Raw genomic sequence first — 6,647 nt, 5'->3', positions numbered from 1 at the left:
TTCAGCCACTCGATGTCTTTTGATTGGAGCATTTAGTCCGTTTACATTTAAAGTTATTACTGAAAGGTATTTGTTTGTAGTCATATCTATTTTTGTGTCTGTATTCCTTTCTTACCTGTTTATTTCTTCTTTTTACAGTATTCCCTTTAGCATTTCTTGAATTGCTGGTTTGGTGGTGATAAACTCCCTGAGCCTTCTTTTGTCTTCGAAGCACCTGATTTCCCCTTTGATTTTGATAGCCTTGCTGGATATAGTATTCTTGGATTCAGTCCTTTGCTTTGCAACACTTTGTATACCTCCTTCAATTCTCTTCTAGCTTGTTGTGTTTCTGTTGAGTAATCATTTGATATTCTGATGTGTGCTCCTTTGTAGGTAACTCTCTGTCTCTCTCTTGCCGCCTTTAAGATTCTCTCTTTATCATTTATATTTGCCATTGAAATTATGACATGTCTTGGTGTGGGTCTTTTGGGGTTGATCCTGCTTGGGACTCTCTGTACTTGTGTAACTTTTATCTTTCCCATATCCGGGAAGTTTTCTGTCATTATTTCTTCAAATAGATTTTCTAATCCCTGTTGCTCTTCTTGTCCTTCTGGCAGCCCTATTATACACATGTTACTTCGTTTCATGTTGTCCCGAAGCTCCCTTAGGCTTTCCTCCTGCTTTTTAATTTTTTTCTCCAATTGCTATTCAGATTGAGCTTGTTTCTGTACCTGATCTTCTAACTCACTAATTCGGTCCTCTGCTTCTTCTAGTCTACTGTTGAAACTTTCCATGGTGTTTTTGATTGTAGCTATATCACTTTTCATTTCTTCCTGATTCTTGCATAAGTTGTTGATTTTCTCATCCATCTGATGTATAAATTCCATGACCATTACTCTGAACTCTTTTCGGTCATGTTGCAAGCTTCAGTTTCACTAATTTCCTTTCTTGGTGACTCCTCATTTTCCTTCTTCTGTGAATTGATTTGTCTCCCCATTCTGACTATCACCAGAAAGCTCAAGCTTCAGTTTGCGTGGACCTGGGCCATGTGCTGTGGGGACTTAGCTCCACCCGAGTTTCACTGAAATGCTCTGACACTAGGATGTGTGGCTGCCGTTGGTTGGTGGGAACCAGGCTTGCCCAGGGTCAGTGTCCCCGGTGTTCCATGTGGTCTCGTGTGCACACTCAGAATCAGGGGCCCTGTCTGCACCACACTGTTGGTATGTGCCTAAAATGAGATCCTTAACATGTGCCAGGAGTCAGAGTTTCCCTGTGTCTGCACCAAGAATCAAGTGTCAGAGTCTCTGTTGCATTGTGCAGTTTCTCATTGAGAATCAGGGTCCCTGTGTGTGCATGCACCACAATTGGAGTCACTGGCTCTTAGTGTGAATGCGCTGTGAGTCAGGGATCCCAGGCAGCTATGTCCAGCATGCCAAATTCCCTGAAGTGGAGCTGCGTCCTGTGTGTGCTCTCTCTACTGAGCCAAACCAGCTAGGGCTTCGCATACTCTCAAATTCCTGAAGGGGAGCTGCCTCCATGCACTCTCCCAGATTCCCTGAAGGGGGGCGGAGTACTCCTGTGCACCAAATTCCCCAAAGGGGAGCCCATCTGTGCATGCTCTAAGATTCCCCGAAGGGGAGCTGTGTCCCACAAGCAAAATTCCCCCAAATTCCCTGACAGGGAGCCCTCTGGGCACGCTGTCAGATTTCCCCTAAGGGGAGCTACATCTGTAACTCGCGCCAAATTCCATAAAGGGGAGTGTGTCAGTGTGCAGGTGCTCTGCAGCTTGGGTGAGGGGTGGGTCTATCAGTTACTATGGCGCTATCCGCGAGCCTGTGGGGAGGATAGGCTCTTTGACTCATGAAAATCAGCTGCCTTGAAGTCTGGATTCTTGTTGTCTGTTGGTCTGAAGCTGTGATAGCTGTTCTCTGTCCCCAGTGGATGCAGGGACCTGGTTTGTGTCTGAAGCCACTAGTTTCAGGCAGCTCTGTTTCTCAAGATGGCATGGTCTCCACGTCCTCACCAGCCACCAAGATGTGTCCCCTTTGTGCACGGAGCTCCGCCATCTAGGACTGCCCAAATAGGCAGCCCCTTGGAAGACCTGCAGAATCTAACTGACCCTAGCTCATACACACACACACACCACAGATGTCTACACTCTACTCTATGGGTTCCTAAATCACACTCTCTCTCTCCATACCTTCCTGCTGGTCACCATCTTTTCATAAGTCAGAAAAGCCTTTAAATAGAGCAAAGTGCACATTAAACCAGTCTTTGAAACCACAAGAATTCACTGAAAGGTAGCATTAAACGGTAAAACAGTTGAGAGATAAGTGTATATGGCTTTTGCAGTTCACAGAAGAGTGTACAAAGTTGTTTGTACATGTGGGGAAGTCCCATAAGTAGAGCAAAAGGCCAGTTATAAGACACTGCAAGAAACCAGTAGCAATTCAGAGCAAATAATAATGAATATAACAGAATTGAGTGAGAACAAGTGGAAAAGACATCAAAATGTAAGTCAAAGGATAGAAAGGATGTTGTACACTGCAGAAATCCTTGAAATAGAGCAAGTGCACATTAAATCAGTCTTTGTAACCACTAGAATTCAAAGAAAAGTAGCATTAATCTGTAAAACATAGTTAAGGAACAAGTGTATAATGCTTCTCAACTTCAGAGAAGAGTGTAGAAAGCTCTTTGTACAATGCAGGTAAGTCCGGTAGTACAGCAGAAAGCCAATTGAAAGACACTGTAAGAAAGACTAGGAACTAACTGCAAAATAACAGTAAATTGAACAGAGTAGTTAGATTATAAAAAGAAAATACATCACAATTTCTGGGTATAGTAATGAAAGTGTTTCCTACATGCGGGATTTCCTTAAAATCGAGCAGTAAGCACAATTAAGCAGCTTTAGAAACCACTATAATTCACTGAAAAGTAGCATTAAACAGTAAATCATACTTGGGAAACAAGTGTATATTGCTTATATACTTCAGAGAAGAGTGTAGAAAGGTGTTTATACAATGCAGGTAAGTCCGCTAATTACAGCAGAAAGCCAATTGTAAGACATTGTAAGAAAGACTAGGAACTAAGAGCAAAATAGCAATTAATTGAACAGAGCAAGTGGAAAAGAGATCACCATGTTAGCATACAGTATTGAAAGTGTTTCATACAATGCGGGAAATCCTACAATAGAGCAAAGAGCACATTCAAGCAACTTTGGAAACCACTAGAATTCACTCAAAGTAGCATTGAACTGTAAAACAGTTGCGAGACAAGTGTATATAGCTTATCAAGTTCACAGAAGAGTGTACAAAGTGGTTTGTATATGTGGGGAAGTCCCATAAGTAGAGCAAAAGGCCAGTTATAAGACACTGCAAGAAACCACTAGCATTTCAGAGGAAATAATAATGAATATAACAGAATTGTGGGAGAAAAAGTGGAAATGACATCAAAATGTAAGTCTAAAGTCTAGAAAGGATGTTGTACACTGCAGAAATTTTTGAAATAGGGCAAGTGCACATTAAACCAGTCTTTGTACCACTAGAATTCAAAGAAAAGTAGCATTAATCTGTAAAACATAGTTAAGGGACAAGTGTATAATGCTTCTCAACTTCAGAGAAGAGTGTAGATAGCTGTTTGTACAATGCAGGTACATCCGGTAAGTACAGCAGAAAGCCAATTGTAAAACATTGTAAGAAAGACTAAGAACTAACTGTAAAATAGGAGTAAATTGAACAAAATAGATTATAAACGGAAAATACATCACAATTTATGGGTATAGTAATGAAAGTGTTTTGTACATGCGGGATATCCTTGAAATTGAGCAGAAAGCACATTTAAGCAGCTTTAGAAACCACGACAATGCACTGAAAAGTAGCATTAAACTGTAAATCATACTTGGGAGACAAGTGTATATTGCTTCTCCACTTCAGAGAAGAGTGTAGAAAGGTGTTTGTACAATGCAGGTAAGTCCGCTAATTACAGCAAAAAGCCAATTGTAAGACATGTAAGAAAGAGGAGGAACTAAGAGCAAAATAGCAATAAATTGAACAGAATAATGACAGAGCAGGTGGAAAACAGATCACCACGTTAGGATACAGTAATGAAAGTGTTGCATACAATGCGGGAAATCCTGGAATAGAGCAAAGAGCACATTTAAGCAGCTTTGGAAAACACTAGAATACACTCGAAGTAGTATTAAAATGTAAAACAGTTGAGAGACAAGTGTTTATAGCTTCTCAAGTACATAGAAGAGTGTACAAAGATCTTTGTACATGTGGGGAAGTCCCATAATTAGAGCACAAGGCCAATTATAGGGCACTGCAAGGAACCACTAATAATTCAGAGCAAATAATAGTGAATAGAACAGAATTGAGAGAATACAAGTGGAAAAGACATCAAAATGTAAGTCTATAGTCCAGAAAGGTCTTTGTACACTGCAGAAAACACTTTAAATAGAGCAAAGTGAACATTAAACCAGTCTTTGAAAGCACTAGAATTCACTGAAAGGTAGCATTAAACTGTACAACAGTTGAGAGACAAGTGTATATAGCTTCGGCAGTTCACAGAGGAGTGTACAAAGTTGTTTGTACATGTGGGGAAATCCCATACGTAGAGCAAAAGGCCAGTTATAGGACACTTCAAGAAACCAGTAGTAATTCAGAGTAAATAATAATGAACATAACAGAATTGTGAGAGAACAAGTGGAAAAGACTTCCAAATGTAAGTCTAATATCTAGAATGGATGTTGTACACTGCAGAAATCCTTGAAATACAGCAAGTGCACATTAAACCAGTCTTTGTAACCACTAGAATTCAAAGAAAAGTAGCATTAATCTGTAAAACATAGTTAAGGGACAAGTGTATAATGCTTCTCAACTTCAGAGAAGAGTGTAGAAAGCTGTTTGTACAATGCAGGTAAGTCCGGTAAGTACAGCAGAAAGCCAACTGTAAGACATTGTAAGAAAGACTAGGAATTAACTATAAAATAGCAGTATATTGAACAAAATAGTTAGAGTATAAAGGTAAAATACATCACAATTTCTGGGTCTAGTAATGAAAGGGTTTCATACATGTGGGATATCATTGAAATAGAGCAGTAAGCAAAATGAAGCAGCTTTAGAAAGCACTATAATTCACTGAAAAGTAGCATTAAACTGTAAATCATACCTGGGAAACAACTATATATTGCTGCTCAACTTCAGAGAAGAGTATAGAAAGGTGTTTGTACAATGCAGGTAAGTCCGCTAAGTACAGTAGAAAGCCAATTGTAAGACATTGTAAGAAAGACTAAGAACTATCTGTAAAATAGGAATAAATTTAACAGAATAGTGACAGAACAAGTGTAAAAGAAATCACTATGTTAGGATACAGTATTTTTTGTTTGTTTGTTTGTTTGTTTGTTTATTTATTTATTTATTTTAAATTTCTTTATTGATTAAGGTGTCACATATTTGTCCTCATCCCCCCATTCCCATCCCACACCCCTCCCCACGGATGCCCCAACCCCCTGTTGAACTTAACCATTGGTTAGGCTCATATGCATGCACACAAAACCTTTGGTTGATCTCTCCCCCCTCCCCCCACCCTCCCCTATCCTCCCTCTGAGGCCCGATAGTCCGATCGATGCCTCCTTGTTTCTGGTTCTGTTCTTGTTCATCAGTCTATGTTGTTCATCATTTCCCCTAGATGAGTGAGATGATGTGTCACTAGAGATATACTTATAAGAACTGAATGTAGAAGAGCAATAATAGTTATGCTGACAGGCAAATGAATCAGTCTGTTGTGAGTTTCTTTTCGGACCAACAGTTCTTTTGAGACCCAATATCAATGTCCACCAGTTCCTTATGTGTACATGTTGGCACTGACCCCTCAGCTCTGGATGGTGGACAAATGGGGGGTTAGGGTTAGGGTTAGGGTTAGGGTTAGGGTTAGGGTTAGGGTTAGGGTTAGGGTTAGGGTTAGGGTTAGGGTTAGGGTTAGGGTTAGGGTTAGGGTTAGGGTTAGGGTTAGGGTTAGGGTTAGGGTTAGGGTTAGGGTTAGGGTTAGGGTTAGGGGTTAGGGGTTAGGGTTAGGGTTAGGGTTAGGGTTAGGGTTGGTTAGGGTTAGGGTTAGGGTTAGGGTTAGGGTTAGGGTTAGGGTTAGGGTTAGGGTTAGGGTTAGGGTTAGGGTTAGGGTTAGGTTAGGGTTAGGGTTAGGGTTAGGGTTAGGGTTAGGGTTAGGGTTAGGGTTAGGGTTAGGGTTAGGGTTAGGGTTAGGGTTAGGGTTAGGGTTAGGGTTAGGTTAGGGTTAGGGTTAGGGTTAGGGTTAGGGTTAGGGGTTAGGGGTTAGGGTTAGGTTAGGGTTAGGGTTAGGGTTAGGGTTAGGGTTAGGGTTAGGGTTAGGGTTAGGGTTAGGGTTAGGGTTAGGGTTAGGGTTAGGGTTAGGGTTAGGGTTAGGGTTAGGGTTAGGGTTAGGGTTAGGGTTAGGGTTAGGGTTAGGGTTAGGGTTAGGGTTAGGGTTAGGGTTAGGGTTAGGGTTAGGGTTAGGGTTAGGGGTTAGGGTTAGGGTTAGGGTTAGGGTTTAGGGTTAGGGTTAGGGTTAGGGTTAGGGTTAGGGTTAGGGTTAGGGTTAGGGTTAGGGTTAGGGTTAGGGTTAGGGTTAGGGTTAGGGTTAGGTTAGGGTTAGGG

The sequence above is a fragment of the Cnephaeus nilssonii genome (genome assembly GCF_951640355.1).
Source record: "Cnephaeus nilssonii genome assembly, chromosome: 23".
NCBI classification, from domain to species: domain Eukaryota; kingdom Metazoa; phylum Chordata; class Mammalia; order Chiroptera; family Vespertilionidae; genus Cnephaeus; species Cnephaeus nilssonii.
This window is presented reverse-complemented; position numbering follows the sequence as displayed.